The 21,770-nt window shown below is 44.0% G+C and overlaps 1 protein-coding gene and 1 long non-coding RNA gene across 6 annotated transcripts in view; one reads left to right on the forward strand and one right to left on the reverse strand.

The window, feature by feature from the left end:
• FGF13 (fibroblast growth factor 13) overlaps nt 1-21,770 on the reverse strand; it is a 408,650-nt gene that overhangs the window by 327,789 nt on the left and 59,091 nt on the right. The window lies entirely within an intron of this gene.
• Nucleotides 9,733-11,531, forward strand: LOC142831254 (uncharacterized). Its single transcript, XR_012906943.1, has 3 exons — nt 9,733-9,871; nt 11,165-11,273; nt 11,393-11,531. It is a non-coding gene; the product is annotated as an uncharacterized LOC142831254 (long non-coding RNA).

A 21,770-nucleotide genomic window follows, 5' to 3' on the forward strand; every position in this document is an offset into this window, starting at 1 on the left:
CTTGCAGGTCATCTGTTCTGCTCCTGACACCCTTTGTCATCAGGTATTCAACGGCCAATGTGAATGGAGATATGGCTAAGTATAGTCCCTTCCGGAAAGGTGTCTAACTCTCAAAAATCACTATCATGCTTGTCATCCTTGTTGGCAGTCTCAGTAGAGAGGTCAAGGATTCTACGGGAAAAGACTGAATTGTCCTTCCTCAGATACATTATTATTAGGGACATTGAAGACACTGCATAGTATCCTCTTTGCTGGTGCTGTATGTATTCAGTAGAGACTTTAATCACCATGTCTGCCACTCCAGCCTCTTTCTGGAGCATTAAGCTGACAATATAGGTGTGCTAATTCTCAATAAAATTAGACTGTCGTAACCCTACTGCATAGCGTACATACGAAAGTACTCATGCTGTTTTATTAAACTACACTTTGTAATTATGCTGTGCTACTTTGTGATTAATGCCATTTTAAAAACATTTTGATCTGTTAGCTGAAAATGTTTCATTCAACAATATGCCATTTTAATCAAGTCATTATCTTCATTACTGTAATTACCTAATTTTAAAACTTAATTTTCAAAGGAAATATCACTGAAAAAAGTCATTGCTGCAACAGGGGTTTTTTTTATGCACACATTGCCCAATTCTCACCCGTGTTTGACCTTGTGAAATCATTGCACTTGTGTCAAGTGGGGACAGACGCTATCAAATCAGAACGGTCGCATTTTAAAAGCATGCTTTACGGATATAAATACCTACATGAACTGGGAAGCACTGCAAAATGAAGCACACAATGACTCAGTGCATATGTTGCATCCCTTAGCTTTAATGTGGATATTTACAAAATGAAAGGACATTAGTAACTGTATTCACCTGAATGGCTCTGCTACGGTACAGAACCATACATAAAGGTGTACCTCTGGGGCACAAAAGCATTTATTTTGTGGGTGCCTGGATAAAGGAGTATTTGCACTCTACTGGGTGCTAGGCCTTGGCTCTATGGTTTATTCAGAAGGCTAAAAGCGTGTGTTCCACAGCCAAGGAAGCTATTCTTTGAACTTCATAGTTAATCCACATCTCAACTGGATTTAACACCTGAGCAATCATCTGGTCACCAGCCAGGTGTCAGAATGTCAGTAATCAGAAGTATTAGGTGCCCAACTTGGCTATAAATATCAGAGTTGGAGATGTGCTCTACAGAGGCCTCCTCAGGGTTGGAGACACCCACTAGCAATAAGTGAAGCTGTTTGATTAGGAGGGAAAGGAACAACTTCCCCCATGTTGTTTGCTCAGGCCTAATTAGTCTGTCTTTTCCATATTCCTCTGAACTTCCAGCTGGGATCAAACCAGAGCAGGCCGGAAATTCTGATCCCAACCCTTGGCTTTGTCTAACATGTCCTGATTCAGTGCCCTCTGAGGGAAAGCACCAATTGTGACTTCTAGACTAGGTGCTGGCCCACGTATTAATGTGCCTCTCTACATAAATCAGAGCAGCCACAGGGACTTTCAAGATGGTTATTTGTACCAGAATTTATTAATTGCTTTTTCCTGGTTACTAAAGAAAGATATTTAGGTCTCTGGAAAGCACATTTTTCCTCTTGAGTGTTGCAGATCTCTGGGTCTAAGGGGCTATGTAATTTTAACATAATCATGCCAACGGTTTCTGAGACATTTTTAAAATGTGCATTTATTTTTATCTTTCTCTACATCTAGCAGCCATAACTGTTTCTCTAGCATCAAAAGGATTTTCATGATCAAAGAGCCTTTGGTTTACAAGGGATCTATAGTTTATGGAAGTGTTTTCTTCGGGTCAGTTCACTAGGCCTTTCTACCTGCCTTGATTAGAAACGACTGGAGTCCCAGCACAGCTTATAAATTCCACAGGAGAGTTATTTACTCAGCAGTTCACGCTGTGCGGCTTACTGCTGGGTTTTCCAGTCCTAGCGGATCCTCTGAAGGGTGAATGAAATTTAGACACATCCTTGGGGATTTATAATCATATCAATACAGGCCTCAGATCCCACACGTACTGCAAACTGTGCCTATGGATATTGTGCAGTCCTTTCCCTTCTTCCCTACAGCTCCCCGGTTCTCTTTCAGCAGCAGCAGCCCAGTGGGAGCGAGATCCTTTCGTTCTGAATGCACACAGACACCCCGGTGCAGCGAGACACTCAAGCATGCACTGTGTGTTAAGCAGGCAAATCCTGGGATGGGACTTCAGCAGGACAATGCATGCGCTTCGAGTTAGACACATGCCGATGTACTTTGCTGAATCAGGACTACAGATTTGACTACAGATAGGACCTCTATGGTATGGACTTCCATCGTCCGGCAACATCTGTGGTCCGGCATCTCTGTGGGGGCTCCTGGGCTGGAGCACTCATGGGGAAAAGCCAGTCCTGGTGCTCAGCAACTCCTCCTCTGGGGGGATGCTCCTTTGGGGGGATGGCTGCGGAGCCCTGCGGCCAGGAGCACGGCCCTGCCACTGTTGGGCTTGGTGTGCTCGTGCAGTGTCAGGCTCTGTAGCTACCCTGCCTCTCACCCTGAGCGCCCCCTAGTCTCCGCTTGGTCAATGCCAGCTCCTCCGCTGCAATTGGAACAGAGCTCCACAACTGGGGGAAGCAGCATTGACCTACCTTGGTCCAGCAAATTCTCTGGTTGGGGAACAGTCGGGTCCCAAAGGTCACCCAGCAGGGAGATCCAACCTGCACCTACATTAGACAGCCTGTCCATTACAAAATTCTTCCCTTTCTTGCCCGCCCTCCCCGCACCCGGAGCTCTCTTGGGCTATTCTGGACTTTCCTCTAGTCAAAGAGCTAAAACCATGGACATTTTGTCCACAGATTGTGCTGTACGATGAGTACAGGAGACCTCTTTACATTTCTATACAACCCTCCAGATTTACACGGGAGCAGCAGAGATCAGAGTCTGGCCCTGTATCTCTCTAAGCACCTCTCTCTTCCATGCTGGCTTTTCCTTTGAAAATTATCCAAAATCTCAGCTTTACTCCGGCACAGAGGTGTCTGCGAAAGCAGCGGTTCCCAACCACTGGTCTGTGGCCCGCTGCTGGGCAATGGAGCTCTGGCTACCGGGCCGTGGCGGCTCTCGGGGCTGGGGTACACCACTCCCACCGTGACTGTTGGGAGACATGTTCTGCCCTGCCTCTCAGCCAACCAGCGCCAGGGCAGGGTCTCTTCCCGGATGCAGAAGAGTGCTTTGCTGTGTGGCGAGAGGGCAGCAAAGAGTCTGGCACGGCAGCCTTAGAGCAGCCGCAACCTGGGCTCTGAGGTGGGCTAGTTCTAGGGAGCTCTAAGGGGTAGGAGGCTCTAAGAGGTGGGGGATGACACTGGGGGGCTTTGGGCAGGGCTCGTAGTGGGGGGGGCTATGGGGACAGGACTAATATTGGGTACTGGGGGCTGGCATTGGGGAAGACTTTGGGGGTGTTGGGTGCAGTGGGGCTCTGGAAACAGGGGGCTGGCACTGGGGGGCTTTGAGGGCATGAGGCTGGCATGGGGGAGTTGGGTTCAGGGACCTCTGGGGTCAGTGACTAGTGCTGCGGGGTGGTGGAGGAGTGAGGGGGCTCTAGGCTTATAATGAATATGCAAATAAAATGTTACCAGTCTGCCAAAAGTTTGCGAATGGGGTTGTCAGTTCCCAGTTTAAAAGCATTTGGGAACCGCTGTGCTAAAGCAGGGCTGGGCAATATGCAGCCCGGGGCCAAATCCAGCACACCTAATGCTTTGATCTGGCCACTTCCTACTTATATCCTGCTGCCCATGCCATTGAATTTCCAGACGGCATTTCAGGCAGCAGGAGCCTATTGAAACGGCTCCTGGTTCACAGTCTCAGTGCAACCTGGCAAGGGCTAGAGCGCTGAGCCCGTTAAATAGCTGCAGCAACCTCGGGTGGCAGCCAGGCAACGTGGTAGCGGTGGGGCTGAAAACCATGAGCCTTTTGCTGTCTTTTTATTTCAAAGCTTCCTCCCCAGACTACTCTGGAAGGCCCCCCTTCCAGGGTGGAGCTGGACAGTGAGCAGTACAAAATTCACTAAGAGTCTGCTCTCCTACAAAAATTATTACCCACCCTCGTGCCAAAGTCACTAACTTCCAATATGGCCCAGCATCAGACACATTATCCCTTAGTTCCCTGGAGTGTGTTAATCCTGATATACACAAAACAACAAGGGATTGGACACTGCTGTCACTCTGGTGGCATTCAGAAGGGTACCCCACTGAAAGCAAGAATTAGATCCAACGATGGTACTGTGGTATCTACACTGATCAGAAAGAAACATGAAAAGAGAGTCCAAAAATGAACAGGAAGTTGATGAGGGGGCTCTGAAGAACACAAGAGCGCTGTGCCTCTGTTTTGACTTGTTTAGACTCATTACCCACTGTGTCCTTATACATTCTGAATATAAGATGTCACCCAAGAGAAACACTTACAGTCGTCTGATATCTTCATGGGACTTCTTTGGAGCTTTTTACACAGGCTCCACAGTTCCAGATGAAGATGTCTGATGAAATAGTGCTGGGATTGATTTTAGTTTTTCTCTGATGATGACTCACTGATATTAGAGTAACGCAATAATACGTGAAACAAAAGACAGAACTATGTAGCACTTTAAAGACTAACGAGATGATTTATTAGGTGATGAGCTTTTGTGGGCCAGACCCACTTCCTCAGATCAATATGTGGAAGAAAATCAGCACAACCCTATATACCAAAGTGATTCAATAAAAAAAAAAGTGAACGCATGTGAAATTGACAAATCAAATTTTAGAACAGAGTGGGGGTGAGGAGGGAAGGTAAGTTTCTGTGAGGTAGAGACATAGGGGTGATAATAAGAAAGTTTCTGTGAGGTAATGACATTAGGAGTGATAACTGGGAAAGCTATCTTTGTAATGGGTGAGATAATTAGAGTCTTGTTTAAACCCATACATAAAGTGTTAAATTTCATGCCTAAATTTGACACTTTATGTATGGGTTTAAACAAAGATTCTAATTATCTCACCCATTACAAAGATAGCTTCCCCAATTATTACCCCTAATGTCATTACCTCACAGAAACTTTTCCCTTATTATCACCCCTATGTCTCTACCTCACAGAAACTTACCTTCCCTCCTCACCCCCACTCTGTTCTAAAATTTGATGTGTCAGTTTCACATGCGTTCACTTTTTTTTGATTGTATCACTTTGGTATATAGGGTTGTGCCGATTTTCTTCCACATATTGATCTGAGGAAGTGGGTCTGGCCCATGAAAGCTCATCCCCTAATAAACCATCTTGTTAGTCTTTAGAGTGCTACATAGTTCTGTCTTTTGTTTCAGCTACACCAGACTAACACGGCTGCATCTCTATCACTATTCTACATGCAATAATACTTGACAGTGCAGAATTTTTCCCCAACAGGGTAATACGTCTCCAGTCTTCGCCAGGTTGAAGAGTATTTTATAAGCTTTCATTGTGTCTAAAAATGTAACAGCTCCAAGCAAATGAGTTCTGGGAGTTTAGGGAGTGCAATACGAATAATAAAAAAAAAACGAGTTCTTCTCAGTTCAAAAATCAAGATGTGCTGCAGTCACCTGCATAGCAGCATGTACCGTACAACCCTGGAAGTCGCACGATCTCCTTTAAATGAGATATTCAACTCAAGCCTGTCAAAAGGCAGTACAAACAGATTTTTAATATGTAGCTAGAACACGTCTCTCTTTGTTTTTACCTCTCAGTGCCTTCGTGAAGCTAAGCCAACGCACAGTACAGGGCCAATCGCACAGGGCCACGGCCTAAGATGCATGGTACCTAAGGTTCCAAGATCATCAAATCAGTTGCATTTGGAGGTTTAATGTTTCTCCTGAAACCATTTCCCTACTACTTAGCATTCACACCATGGAAGAAGCATGGCTGGGCCCCATGTGGAAAAGCTGATAGGGTGCACCCCGTTCACACCATCCTGGGGATTCATGGAAGGTCAACATCAGCCATGTTGATTCCTTGTGCCTCTGCTTGACCTATACTGCGGTACAGCTCCACCAGAGCTATACAGCAATGGCTTGCCATGAGCGGGGGAAGACTAGAAAAATGTGATTAATACAGCCCCAGGCTGTCCCACTTTGATTATTTTCCACACGGTTGGTAGGGAGTAGAAATTCAGTACCAGAAAGAGATGGCTGAAACTCTCTTCTATCACACATGGGCCAGGTAGGTGGGATAAATGGAGTCCCGGGCACTCACTGAGTTATACAGCCAGGTAACCAAACAGAATGTGAGCATGTGCTTCAGCAACATGCTCCACCCTGTCAAACAAGGTTTATGTGAAAAGGGGCTTACAGACCACTGCTGGAGAAAAACCCTATGGCAGCGGATGACGGCTCAACTGCGGAAGGCAAGCCCCAGTCCTACCCCTTCTACCTGAGGCCCTGTCTCTGGAGCCAACCCCTGCCCGCCTCCAGCCCGATCCTTCCTGGCTACTTGGAGGGCCCGGGTTGCCATTCTGCGGCCTCAGCTCCAGCCCTCTCCAGCAACCAGGGCTGCCACATCTCTGCCCCATTCTTCCCTTGTGGTGCGAGAGCTGTGCTGCCACCCTGCAGCCCCAGCCTTCCCAGTGACCGTGGCAGGTAGGCAATTTTGGAAAGGCAGCGTCTTCCCTTGCCTACATTACCTGCTCCCCATGCCTTTGGATTTCAGGCTGTCACAAGAACAAATTCAAAGAGGTGGCAATGCCTCTGAAGTAGCTGCTTGGGTTCTCGCCTCACAAAGGGGCCAGTCCCACCATTTCATGCTGATTTGGAAGGCTGCACATATCTTGGTTGCAGCTGAGAATCTAGGCTGGAGAGAGACTCCAAAATGGTGTCTCTGATTTAACCCAATTCTTACAAGAGCTCCTGAATAGCCAGGACTTGGTGGTGCCCGGCCCCTTACAGGCACATATGAGAGGGCACAAGGAGAGCTTCAAACTAGCTACAGGCATAAAGGGAAACAAGAAGACCTTTTATAAATACATTAAAAGCAAGAGGAAGACCAAGGACAGGGTAGGCCCACTGCTTAGTGAGGAGGGAGAAGCAGTAACAGGAAACTTGGAAATGGCGGAGATGCTCAATGACTTCTTTGTTTCGGTCTTCACCGAGAAGTCTGGAAGAGTGCCTAACGTAGTGAATACAAGCAGAGAGAGGGTAAGTTTAGAAGATAGGATACACAAAGAACAAGTTAAAAATCACTTAGGAAAGTTAGATGTCAGCAAGTCACCAGGTCCTGATGAAATGCATCCCAGGATACTCAAGGAGCTGATAGAGGAGGTATCTGAGCCTTTAGCTATGATCTTTGAAAAATCATGGCAGACGGGAGATTCCAGAAGACTGGAAAAGGGCAAATATTGTACCCATCTATAAAAAGGGGAATAAGAACAACCCAGGAAACTACAGACCGGTCAGTTTAACGTCTGTCCCAGGGAAGATAATGGAGCAGGTAATTAAGGAAATCATATGCAAACACTTGGAAGGTAATAAAGTGATAGGGAATAGCCAGCATGGGTTTATGAAGAACAAGTCATGCCAAACTAATCTGATAGCTTTCTTTGATAAGATAACGAGCCTTGTGGATAAGGGAGAAGCGGTGGATGTCATATACCTAGACTTTAGTAAGGCATTTGATACGGTCTCGCATGATATTCTTATTGATAAACTAGGCAAATACAACTTAGATAGGGCCACGATAAGGTGGGTGCATAATTGGCTGGATAACCGTAGTCAGAGAGTTGTTGTTAACGGTTCTAAATCCTGCTGGAAAGGGATAGCAAGTGGAGTTCCTCAAGGGTCTGTTTTGGGACCCGTACTGTTCAATATCTTCATCAATGATGTAGATATTGGGATAGAGAGTACGCTTATTAAGTTTGCAGATGATACCAAACTGGGTGGGGTTGCAACTTCTTTGGAGGATAGGGACATAATTCAAAATGACCTTAGAAAGTTAGAGAAATGGTCAGAGGTAAACAGGATGAGGTTTAATAAAGAGAAATGCAAAGTGCTCCACTTAGGAAGGAACAATCAGTTCCATACATACAAGATGGGAAGCGACTGTCTAGGAAGGAGCATGGCGGAAAGGGATCTAGGGGTCATAGTGGACCACAAGTTGAATATGAGTCAACAGTGTGATGCTGTTGCAAAAAAAGCAAATATGATTCTAGGTTGTATCAACAGGTGTGTTGTAAGCAAAACTCTTGAAGTCATTCTGCCGCTCTACTCTGCACTATTTAGGCCTCAGCTGGAGTACTGTGTCCAGTTCTGGGCGCCACATTTCAAGAAAGATGTGGAGAAATTGGAAAGGGTACAGAGAAGAGCGACAAGAATGATTAAAGGTTTAGAGAACATGACCTATGAAGCCAGGCTTCATGAACTGGGCTTGTTTAGTTTGGAAAAAAGAAGATTAAGGGGGGACATGATAGCGGTTTTCAAATATCTAAAAGGGTGTCACAAGGAGGAAGGCGAAAATTTGTTCCTCTTGGTTTCTGAGGACAGGACAAGGAGTAATGGGCTTAAAGTGCAGCAGGGGAGGTTTAGATTGGACATTAGGAAAAAATTCCTAACTGTCAGGGTGGTCAAATATTGGAATAAATTGCCAAGGGAGGTGGTGGAATCTCCCTCTCTGGAGATATTTAAGAACAGGTTAGATAGACATCTGTCAGGGATGGTGTAGACGGAGCTTGATCCTGCCTTGAGGGCGGGGGGCTGGACTCGATGACCTCTTGAGGTCCCTTCCAGTCCTATTATTCTATGATTCTATGATACTTTCCCATACACCTGCACTCTACCAGGCTTTCTAATAATAATAATGAGCATTTTATGAATTTAGAGATAACCTTCACCACCCTTGAAAAGTGAAGGGACTTGCCCAAGACCACATGGTAAGTTAGTGGCAGAGCTGGGATTTAAACCTGTGGTTTCCTGTGAGGGTAGTGCATCTCCACTCTATCCTTACCATGGGCCAGTAGCTTTTGGTCACAAACAAGTAATCCAATAGACATAATCCCCCCAAACCATTATACCAAATAAGAACATGTATATGTTGATATGCTGTAGGTATCATCATCTTTGTGGACCAACTCCTGAGTTCCTTATTCAGTTTTTTCTATCAATACTCAAACAAAACTCTCACTGGCCTCAGTGGAAGCTTTCTGGATAGGATGGGCAATATCAGAAGTGGAACTTCATCATCTAGCTGTTTCGTAGCAGTCTTGCGAGAACACAGAGATTGGATAACAGGACTTTTAAACAAATCAGAAAGAAAACCTAAGGAAAAGCTCAGTAGAGGCACAGTTCTAATGTATCAGAGTAACGAACATGCATCTTTGGGAGTGCAGTGAAAAAGGAAAGGAAAGGAGCAAGGAGGTCTGGATTTCAAGGTCCTTGAGACAGTACCTGAGCTACAAGACAAGAGCGGGAGAGAGAGCACACTCCTAAATTGCACTAAAAAGATATAAAAGCTAGACACCAATATTGCCACAGTATGATGTGGCGGGGTAGCCCCGCCCCTTCTTAGAACATCCGCGTCACCGTGGGGACGAGGAAGCGGAGCCTGCACCGCGCTGAGGCGAAAAGCCGCGCGGAGCCCCGGGCGGGGAGCAGGAACGCTCCAGAGGGGCCGTAACGCGGGGGAGCACACCTGCGGGGGCGGGAGGCCGGCCGGGATGGCATCAGCCGTGACGTCACCGGTGCGACGCCCGGGGACGCCGCCGGGTGATGACGCTGGGGGAAGCGTCATTCCCCTGTGTCCGGCAGGGAATTTAAAATTGGACTCCGGGCCAGAGGGGGGAACGGATCCCCGGAGAGTGGGAGCGTCACCGGCAGGACCCTACGGACCCGACTACTGGAGACCCTGGGTGAGTCTTAACCCGGGGACCCCAGACTAGCGGCTGCTCATGGCTGGGGAAGAAGTGGCCCAGGGCGGGGGCGTGGACCCCGAGAGCGGGGGAGTTTAGGGGTTTCAACCCCCTCCGCTAGGCAGGAACGCGGGTCCTGACCTTAGGGCCCTGGGTCGGGGTCCGGAGCGAGGGTGGGCCCGGACCCCCTTCCCCAGCAAGCAGGAGGGCAACCAGGCGCATTGTGGAAATTGTGAAAACTCATGATTTAATAAACTATAAGGCACCCGACACGTCAAAAGGGGTGTGTTACTTGGGGAGTTGGGGGACGCGGACGCGGGTGGTCCCCTACATATGGGCATTTGAGAAAACTGATTTTTTTTCAGTTCACTGAGAAGTCAAAAAGAAAGAGAAAAAGGAGAGAAATTGGGTTTGACCAAACCAAATCTGAAAAAATGTCAGCTAATCAAAAGACAAACCACCAAATAAATATTTTGAGTTGTGTATAAATGTTGATCATTTTTAACATCAAAGCAAAAGAGGGGCTAGGTTCACAAAATGGTTGAGGCGGGGATCCTGGGACTCACATTACAACTTTTAGGCTGGTGGTTGGGATATTTCACTTGGACTGTGAAAAACACTGGTTCAGATCCCCCCACTCCGTAATGTGGGGAAGAGATTTGAACTCTCACTGTTACCTTCATAGACTATGTCAAGCTAGATCTCAGAACTTCATGTGGATTCCACTACTGCCACCAATTAGCGATGCATGGTTCATAAACAGTTTAAGATAATCAGTTAGTTGTAACTGTCTGTCTTCTGCAAAACACAGGTTATGAGATCACTCATGATACCATTAAACTTCAGTCCTGGTCCATACACCAAGCACAAGACAATATTGTCCAGTCATTTTGCTACCATGAATTATGAAGCAAACATATTTCAATCTTTGGAAAATTAAAAAATCCACTGTTTGGAACCATGTACTCTGCACTTTTTGGATGCATATAAATATGCATATTCAAGAAAGAGAAATAAGACATTAAATTGATGTACAGGTTGCACCTCTCCAGTCTGGCACCATCAAGATCTGACAGAACCCTGAGAGCCCAAACTTCTGGCTATACAAACTTGATGGGACCGCAGGAATAAAGTGGACTTCTGGCTAACTAAAATCATGCCAGACCAGAGAGTGCCAGACTAGACAGGTTCAACCTGTAGTAGCAAATACTGAAATCCAGCTCAACCATCATTTACCACATGCCACAATCTGGTTGTTATTCAAGGCCCTAACTTGTCAACCTATGCCCCTAGAAACTCTCTGGCTTCAGCGCAGAATGCTTGAAGGCCCAAGACCCTTCATTTGGCCAGAAGACCAGTACCCAACAGAGTCCCACTGACATGAGTTAAAAGCAACATAGATGTAAGTACAAGATAGGTATATACTGCTGTAACTACAGCTACTTAACATTTTAGGGATGTAACTGTGAAAGAACTTCCCTTAATTCCCAAAGTAAACAAAGGCCATGTCTTCACTTGCAGGAAGAAGATCAACACAGCGACAATCAATTTTTAGGTGTTTGATTTAGCGGGTCTAGTAAAAACCCGCTAAGTCAAATGCTGAGGGCGCCTTCGTCAATGCCAGTATTTCTACTCCTCACAAAGAGTAAGGGAAGTCGACAGGAGTGTTTCTCCCAATGACCTCCTACTGTGGAGATGGTGCCAAGTTCAGCTTAAAGTACAACTCCAGCTACATTATTTAAATCACTGAAGTTGCATACCTTCTGGGTGTAGTACAGACCTGGTCTTAGATTGATTGTCCTTAGAAAACTAAACAAAAGGACTGAAAGAAATAAAGCAGAAGATTACATTTCAGATGCTTTCTGAATAAAAAACCTCCTGAAACAGTAAAGAAAAATGGGGGAAAGGCTGTAACCCTTTCCTTTGGTAACATCAGTCAACAGAATTTAAATGCAAATTTGAAAAGAAGTTTTAACATTAGGAACAGACAACCATGTGCTCCATCAAAGCAATTAAATATTATGTTAAAGTAGCCAAAAATATTAGCTAGGAGTGAACTATCTGCTATATAATTGGGAGCATTTGTCTGTCTGTCCATCTGTTTGTTCAAGAACTCCTACATGGTAAGAGCAAGGACCACCAAATTTGGTACACGACTTCCTTTTACAACTTAAAGCAAGGTAAGGGTTTGGTTGTGCCAAGGAAATGGAATGTGCCTGGAATGGGATTGCTTCTCATAAAACCACACAGAAGAGACAATCATGAAGCAGGTAAATGGGGCTGGCTGCAGGTGTACCCCCGCCGCCTGTCTGGCAATGCCCCAGCCCTGAGCCTCCTACTTCCCAGGCACCCTTTAGGGAGGGTGGAGGGGCTGATGCTACCCCTCCCCAGTTCATACGGTGATGTTGCTGATTGTTCCCCTTCATCAGGGAGCCAGGAGACAGTGCCCAGTTTACGGCATTGCTCACTCTGGCTGGGGAGCACAGGGGGCAAACACACCTGGACCTGCCCCAGGCAGGGGACATGCACCTCTTTCATGAAGCTTCTCACCTAGCCCCAAGCTGCTGCAGTGGGAGAGGGCTGGGGTCGTCCTCTCTCCTCAAGGCAGCCTGCCTACTGAACTCCTCATCCTCAGCCCTACCATTATTTTCCAAAAAAACAAAAATTAATTGAGTTAAGGACCCGAGCAAGACTAGGTCAATCTTCTATATGTTATACAATAGAGTTTGGGTGGGGGAAAAATGGTTTTTCTGGAGCACACTGAGAATTCAAGTATTGTATTTATTGCTTTATTGAAAAAGATAAAATAATACCACAGCGTTCATGGTAGATAGCTAGCTTGTTTTAAAGCATTAATAAAAGAAAGTCCAATTACCTTCTCCTTAGTTTTACTTTCTTTGTTAATTGTTACTATCTTACTTTTATGCCTTACCTTCAGTAAAGGACATGTAATGGCCAGCAAAAATACAGGCCAAACACAGAATGGAATATATAGCTGAGAGGTATGAACTATATTCGACTTTCCTACAGATGAAACATAAACCCAAAAGCTATTATTTGTCAAAAACATGAATTAAAATCAGCAGCACTGCATGACATTTGAAAAAAGTTTTCAGTACCAGAGATCAAAAACAGAGTTCAGTTAACTTACACTAGTTTTCTATCGATTTCCATGATAGTTTATTTCCTTCTATTAATTTTTTTCCTTCATAGATTTTCATGTTTCCTGGTGCTTCAGGGGGTAGCCGAGTTAGTCTGTCACAGAAAAAAAACAACAAATGATCTGGTAGCACTTTATGTTTTGTTAGTCTATAAAGTGCTACCAAACCATTTGATGTTTCCTGGAGGTTGTTCTGCATAACTGAAATGAAGAGAAACTAGCAAGCTGGTAAATGATCATATATTCTTTTATATATTCACCATCAAAAGCTAGTGGACAATTATTTAGTTTCTGATTTATTACTGTTAAAATCGCAGAGTACCTTTGGAACAGAATATAGTACAACATGTACAAAACAATTCTGATTGGATTAGATGTGAATTAAATATTTAAAAGCAGTGATGGGCAGCATGTGGCCCATTTGGGTAATCCACTGGCGGGCCGTGAGATGTTTTGTTTACATTGGCTGTCCACAGGCATCACCATGCTCTCCCCGGCAGCTCCCAGTAGCCAGTTCGCCGTTCCTCACCAATGGGATCCGCGGGAAGTGGCAGCGAGCTTATCCTTATGGCCCACCACTTCTCCCATTGGCTAGGAACAGCAAACCACAGCCAATGGTCAATGTCAGCGAAACATTTCATGGTCCGACAGCAGATTACCCAGATGGCTGTGTATGGTCTGTGGGCCGCAGGTTGCCTACCACTGACTTGAACATAGATGGAATCTATCACAGACTGACTATTTCCTGAAATATCCTGAATGAACTTTATTTAATTAAAATAAATTCAATAACAGGTTTAATTTATCTTTCAAGATTTTTTTAAAAAAATTAGCACAACATTAATCTTTTCCAGATTTCTGCAGCTTCCCCAGAACTACAAGATTTCATGGAAATCAGCATGAGTAGTCCAGAAAGCTCCACAGATTGTTTTAAAACTCTTGGATGAAAATTACCCTGATGTGTTGTTAGTTTCTGTTTAACAAGCTTCAGAGATACTAGGTTTATTCCTAATTAAGTTACTCCCAGATGAATGAAGCTAGAAGATATATTATATTTACTAACAGGTACTGTAATTAAATTAAGCCCAACAACTATCATCTGCAGTCTGGAATCCTGTGATTAAAACGTGATTACAGATATATTACCCCCCAAACTGATTATAATTTAATCCCAGATTATTTGTGATTTAGGTGTAAATGTGGAGTACTTTTTTGGCAGTGAGGGTAATTATACTGGAACTATTTGACAAAGAATTGTGACAGTCTCCATCACTGACAAATCTTAAATGAAGGTTGATAGTTTTCTAAAAGTATGCACCAAGAATTATTGAGGGGGATGGTCTATTTCTTGTGTTATACAGGAGATCAGACTAGATTATCACAATCGTTCCTTCTGGACTTGGAATCCATAGTTTCTGACCCATTTATTTAACACATTTGCTGAGCTCTTGACAAAGAATCATTTCATTAGTAAAGTATTCTGGCTAGGAGAACACTTGACACCATGAATCACTCAAATTTACTCTCCAAATTTAGCTCTACACCTCAAAAAAGAACTCCTAATATAAGTACTTATTACTTAGACAGCTTTTAATTCATTTAATGTATGCCATGTTAATTTTATATCCTAGTTTTTTTATCAAAATGTCAAGAGGATCCTAGTCAAATGCCTCACAAATGTAAGTATATTACATCAATACTATTATTTTTATTAACCAAATTTATAATCTTGTCACAAAAGATATCAAGTTACACAGACAGGTACTTTTTACATAAACCCATGTTGACTGGCAATACATTATCTTGCTTTAATTCTTAATTAGTCAAATCCTGCATAAGCCTCATCACTATTTTGTCCAGAATGGATGTCAGACTAACACGAACCTATAATTATCCAGGGCATCATGTTTGCTCTTTTTAAAAATTAGCACAACAATGGTTTTCTTTCAGTGATTTAGCACTGCCCCAGTGCTCCAAGACTTCTAGATAATCAACATTAACAGTCTAATGAACTACTTAGCCAGGTCTTTTAAAAACTTGCATATAAACATACCTAGAAATTTAAAAACCAGTAGGTCTAACTATAATAGTCACTGTTTAACGTCTTCCCGTGATACCAATGGAATGAAAAGAATGTTATTATATGAAATGACATCATGTCTTTCCTCAAATACAGAACAGAAATATGTATTCAACACTTTTGCTGGTAATTTCTCTTTGCTTCCCTTATCAATTTACTCCAATTAAAACTTCTAGTTTATATTTATTACTGTCAATTTTCTTATTTGTTTATAAGCACATACAGACAGAATGTATATATTGTATATGTTCTGCATGTGCTTACACAAATGGAAAAAAGGAATGCTGATAGTAATTGATATAAAACACCTCACACACACACACACACACACACACACACACACACACACACACACATATAATTGCTTTCACTTTCTATATTAGCCAAATTGTCAGGATTTTTAATCAATATGGCCTTCTTCTATTGCAGCTTTTGGGACTTCTAGTAAATTCCCAATCATCATTCAAATTCTTCTAATTAGATTCTTCCTCTCAGTTGATTGGGCTATGAATTGTGTTCAGCTTTGTAACTGTGATCATGATCATTTGTACTTAAATTACCATTAATTTTTAGTTCTGTGATCAGTTCTTTAACTGTCAAGATGAGCTGTTCCTTTTACTTAATATATTGTATGAAGTCATTTGGGATATAATTTCTAAACCTGGGTTAGATTATCATCAATAATGTGAACTACATGGATCATGTCACACCCACCCTTGTGTTCTCCACAGTACACATTTAAGGAATAGCGAATGTCTTTGCACTGGTGCTGATTGCTAATGGTGGATTTTTCAATAGGGCCTGAGGGAGTTATGGAATTTATGCTCCTAGTTTTCTCAGATGTTTTTGAAAATCCTACACACAACACCCAATAGCTCCTCCTTCAGTCTCATCCTAACAGGTATCCCAGCTTAGATATTTCCTTCTCAATAGAGTTCCCATTACATTATTGAGTTGGCAGTTAAATCAGGTCTTTGCTGCAGTTTTCCTTAGGATGTGAATCTCTCCTCAGAGTTGGCTGGACTGAATATTCAGCTCAAAGAATTGCAGGCCAACAAGGCATGATAAAGAGACTGCACATAAATTAGTAAAAACTGACTAAAAACCTACATCACTCTTTTTCTCTCAGCTTCTTCCAGCATGTCAACATTTTTTATGTCAGGGCACAGGTCATCAAATCTTTTCTCACTGGTTTCTTTTGTCCATGCTTCCTGCCACTCCTCTCTTCGTTCATTTTTAATTAGATTTTAAAATTCCTGTTTAGAAGGTTCTATGTTATTTCCATAGCAATTTTTGCTTCTTTGTCAGCCACCTCATTTCCTGTTATCCCAACAGGCATTGGAAATCTATCCTATTTCAACAGTCATTCACCTCTTTGATGCACTATTCTATGGCTGTCATTCGAGCAGACTTCTAAGAACTCCAACTTCCCAATGTTCTGTGAATTCGGACGCAATCATCACTTCATTCACTACCACATGACACCTGTTCTCAAATGGAACCAGACACCAGCAATTGTCTTGTAATGGAACAATGGGAGACATAAGAATGCTCGCCACATGGAAAAAAAACTGCATTTGGCAGGCTCAGAAATGTTACTGGGGAGGTTAAAGAGCCATTGGCAAAGAAAACAGGAAGACACGCCCATTTTAATTTGTAAAGGAACAATCACAGTTGTTACTTTAAGTTTAAATAACCCACAGAATTTGGACAGAAAACTTCCCCAACTGACCTTGTGCCCTAAGCTGGGTTGGAACAGAAACCCAGAGATCTCCTTGGGGGCAGATCTACATTATTTTTTCTTACAAGAGCTCTTGTACAGTAACCGGAATTCCAAAAGAAAACATATTTAGTTTAGTACCGAAAACCAGCTAACTGAATTCAAAGGCTTTTTCCCAGAGCAATCCATAGCAGCAGTATGTTCACTGGTTTTCAATTTTTAAAACTGTGTTACTTGCAGTTGATTGAGGCTGCAGTAGATATATATAAATACTGCAAAATTGTGTAACCAAATAGCTTCTCTCTACTTGTAAACAAGAGTGCTTTGTCAACTAGCAGATGCATGCCAAATTAGGCTTGTCCCCATAAACATCTCCATACGCAAAAGCATCAGTATAACATAACCCTCGCAGACCACAAGGGGTACGAAAGACTTAAAGTCGCTGATGGAAAATGATGGTCCCCAAATATTTATATCTCAGCAGTGAAAAGATGTATCGGGTTCTAAAAATTGGCATGTGCCCCTGAGAAATCTCAGGCTCTGAAGAGACAGGACAGTTATCTGCTAAATGCTTTGCAAAGGGGATGTGTAATTCAATAGCATGGAATGACTTAGTGCCAGGCTTTCTGACAGAGGCCTGAAGCCCACACACAAAATCAAAGTGCATTCATTTTAGCCTTGCACTAGAGGATTTACTCAGTGTTGCTCGGATCCTTTACTGATTTTTCTTTTTCTTCATTTAAATCATTGCTTGGAGGGTGGGGCTGGGGATGAGGGATTTAGTATGCAGGCTGCTTTGGGAGAAAGGACTACTCCAGCCCTCTTTCAGCATAGCACCTTGGGTTCAGGTGAGAAGCGCCTCTCCATGGCTGCTTCAACTCCAGTGGGCACAGTTGGAGGAAGGGTGCATGTTCCCCAGCTGGGGGACAGACAGACAGACAAACTCACTGAAATATATAGTAGATTTGTGTGGGCAAGTACTAAAGCTGCAAACATAAACAGAGGATTTGCGGGATACATGGGTAGCCAGATACAGGTAAGATTTTGCAAAAAGGGAGTTGCTGCTTTCTGAGCTAATCCCCCTCCCCCCCAGCAAGTGTCACCAAAGATCCTGCATGAGACACCACACACAACTGCTTTTGCAGATGCTCAATATATGGTCGTATGTGCTCTGCTGAGTTCTGTAGGCTTGGCGGTCTTTCAGTTTGGCTTAAATACACTTACTGGCTCTGCTAGATCTCTTGAGTTTAGCTTCCTCCCTGTAGGGCAGGGGTGGGGAGCCTTTTTTGGGCTGGGGACCACTAAACCTGTCATGACTCCTTCCCCACTCTGGCATGATAAATGCAGAAGTGGGGGCCCACAAAAGTACCCCAAAACCTTATCTTTCCAGGCTTTGGTAAAAAACTTCCCCCCAAAATCCTAACAACCTAGATTTTGGGGATAAAAACTCCACTGCCACCACCCAAGTAATGATAAGAAAATCAGGGGAGAGATCACTTGGGAAATCTCCCCCCTCAAGTACAAACCAGGACACAAAAATTAACCAATGCCAGGTTAATAAAAAGAAAAGAGAAAGAATGTTTATCAACAACACAATATTCCTGTTGCTTGCATAATGACTAGATGGTAGAGTCACAAAGTAATATACTCATGGAGGGGAAACCCACCATGGGCCAGGAATTTAGTTACAAAGGAGAGCAAAACCCATTTTAAATGCACAGACATCAGATCCCATTTCCCAAACCATAACACACTAAAACGGATTTATCTAAAATTCACCCTATTTACAGAAGAGCGAAGAGTCTTTTCTTGGAGGGACACATTCTGTCTGTCTCCCTCAGTAGATGGAGAGAAACTGCCCAGGACAAAGGAGAGGGAAAAACCAAAGATTCCTTTGTCCCAGTTTAAAATTCCTATCTACATTCCTATTAGCCAACTCTACCTAGCTTAGGTATAGTTAATCCCTTCGGGTATGTCTACACTACAGCGCTAATTCGAACTAACGCATCCACACTAAAAAAATAGTTCGAATTAGCGTTTTGCTAATTCAAACTAGCTTATCCACACAGAGTGGACTCTGAACCGGGGTTAAGGATGGCCGGAAGCAGTGCTGGCAGGGCATCAAATGAGGACTTAGAGCGTGGAGCTGCTGCCTCAAGCTAGCCAAAGGCTGTGCTTAAAGGGACCCGACCTCCACCCCGGACAGACAGTTCTCAGGGGTGCCCCGCTTGCGAAGCAGTCCTGTCTTGGAGTACCCTGAGGTACCACGAGGCGTACAGATAGTTCGGATTAGAAGCCTAATCCGAACTATCTAGTCCATGCCGCGTGTAGCCGCACGGCACGGGGTTCGCACTAGCCGGCTTTTAAAAATGGCGGCGCCGGCTTTATGCTAATGAAGCCCGGGAAATTCAAATCCCGGGCTTCATTAGCAAGTTCGGTATGCATACATTACCCCCCTAGTTCGAACTAGGGGGGTAGTGTAGACATAACCTTTGTTCATTTTTAATTAGATTTTAAAATTCCTGTTTAGAGGATGCTCTATAATTTTCATCGCAATTTTTGTTTCATCCTCTCTGTTGCCTTTACTCTTTTGGGCAAAAGATTAAGTCCAATAACTGGGTCTTCACAGATGTTTCATCAGCAGCTCTCTCTGCATTTTGTGATGAAGGCCCCCAAGCAATGTATAATGCCTCTGCTTAGACTGAATCTAGCTTCCTTAGGTTCATTTTTTATACTGAACTAAAGGCTATAAGCATCCATACTTAATGTTTGGTGTTATTGGTGCCCTAAAAATCATTTCCATTGCTTTCTCATCAGCCCTCCCACATGGTTCCAATTCACCTTTACTTCAGCCCCTTCTGTTCTCATCTGCCTGATTTTATATGAACCAGCCTGCTCCCACCCAGCTGGGTTTCACTGCATAGCATTCCTTCCCAGGCGCAGCCAGGTAACATCACTGGCCTCTCAGACCTACGTTAACTCTGGAGTTCCTGTGTGGGGTGCACACCCCTCACAAATGTTAATGCCCCACTGAGGTAATTCACACTTCCAAGAGCCATTTTGGTTTCAGGCTGTTGACAGACTCGGGATGGCCCCATCACATTGGTTTGCACTTGGTTCATATTCTGAATATTTTCTTTGCACCCATAAGGGCTAGACTTTTTTTTTTTAAATCCAAGCTTCAGTCTGGAGCAGCCAACGAGTGTCCCTGAAAAAAGTCAGCATAGGATCCCAGAGACACAGGGTCCAACCAGCACCACGGTTCTAGATACCTGAATAGCCACTGGAGGGTGCAAGAGCCTACTTTGTGAATGCAACTGCATGCACAAACATAGCTCAAAATGCACAGACTAATGTACTGTCTGAAAATAAGACTGTGCCTGTATACTTTCCTATGACAGGCTTAAAGCACCTGCAAATACTCATGGATGCCCCATGCAAAAGCATTTGAAAAAATCCAACAATTATCCATCATCATCGCCCCTCATGAGCATTTGGGCCTCTCTCCACATGGGACTCCTCACTGTAGCAGCACAAGGAGTTTTATGGCTACTTGTGTGCAGGGTCAGGTCACGGTGCTTGCTGTGGTAATTACTGCTTCCTGAGATTAAACTGAAGGGGCTGTCTTAGGGTCTAAGACTGGACTCCCTGGAACAACAGGCTCAGATCCCAGCAGGGGCTCCCTTAGCCCTGTCATCCTTCCAAGGCAGATAAATTGAAATCCATACAGTTCATCACGCTAAGGTCTTTCACAGTGAGCCTTGCAATACTGATTGCGTCTCTGTTCTGCATGGACATTAAAGATGCCAGGGAGATTTTTCCTAAGAAGACAGAGTTGCGCTCCACCAAAATATCACCTCCTGGAGTGCTGTGCAGCAAGTGCCCTCTCCACAGCCAAGGTGGCAGTGTCTCTCCAGAGCTACAGATTTTTACACTTGTGGAACGCTTTGTGATCCTTCAGGATAAAGACTGCTATAGCAAAAGGAAGTGATCCATACCCATAAATGAAGATGTATTTGTGCTCAAGTATACCTCCAAATGTACTGTCTTCTGGCAGGACACTTAGAAATGAGGCTTCCATGATTTGCATTGACTGGCACTTTGGTGAAGATACATGGAAGAGAAGAGCAAATGTTTTATTACTTGCGCATTTCTGCTTCTGCAGTAAATGCGGGGGGGGGGGGGGAGAGGAAGAGGGAAAGAATCTTTGTTAAAAGTATATGTTGTGTTCATCTTTCCAGTAGTGATTCATCCCAAGCCCAGTGCCTACACACTGCAGTAACAAGTACTGGTGTATGAGGGGCAGGTCAGAACATACTTACATCTTATACCCACGAGTGGCCCGAGGCGGGCTGCGGCAACTGGCGCCACAGAGAGAAAGCGCAATCGGCACCCCCGCCTGCAGGGCTGTCAATGGACTGACATCATCATCGGGTGCCCCAGGCGCCCCTTTGAAAGTGGCGCCCTAGGCGGCGGCCGAGTCCACCTATAATCACAGGCCGCCCCTGCTTATACCACTATAAAGCAAGTGTAATCCCACACATCTACTGGGTGTCGTTTACTGTTCCATCTAGTAGAACCAAGACCACTTACAGAGAGATTAATGAGCTTACTCTACAGCCTTAGCCACGAACCAGCTGGCTTTTAGTTCATGTGGTAGAGGCTCATACACTAAGCTCCAGAGGTCCCAGGTTCAATTCTGCCTGTTGGTGTTGCACAAGAACAAGTCTTCTATGCAAAGATGGGAGCCTAATTGAAGGAGAAGGCTGTAGTGACCATTCTCTTTAATATATGTTGCAATGTAAGGTTTCTTTTTTCTTTTCTTTTTTTTTAAGGTTGCTCTTTCAGCTACAGGTGGAACCTCTCTGGTCCAGCAACCTCTGGGGTCCGGCATGATTTTAGTTAGCCGGATTTACATTTAACATGGGCGTGGCCAAGT

Source organism: Pelodiscus sinensis, chromosome 13 (genome assembly GCF_049634645.1).
Source record: "Pelodiscus sinensis isolate JC-2024 chromosome 13, ASM4963464v1, whole genome shotgun sequence".
In the NCBI taxonomy this organism is placed as follows: domain Eukaryota; kingdom Metazoa; phylum Chordata; order Testudines; family Trionychidae; genus Pelodiscus; species Pelodiscus sinensis.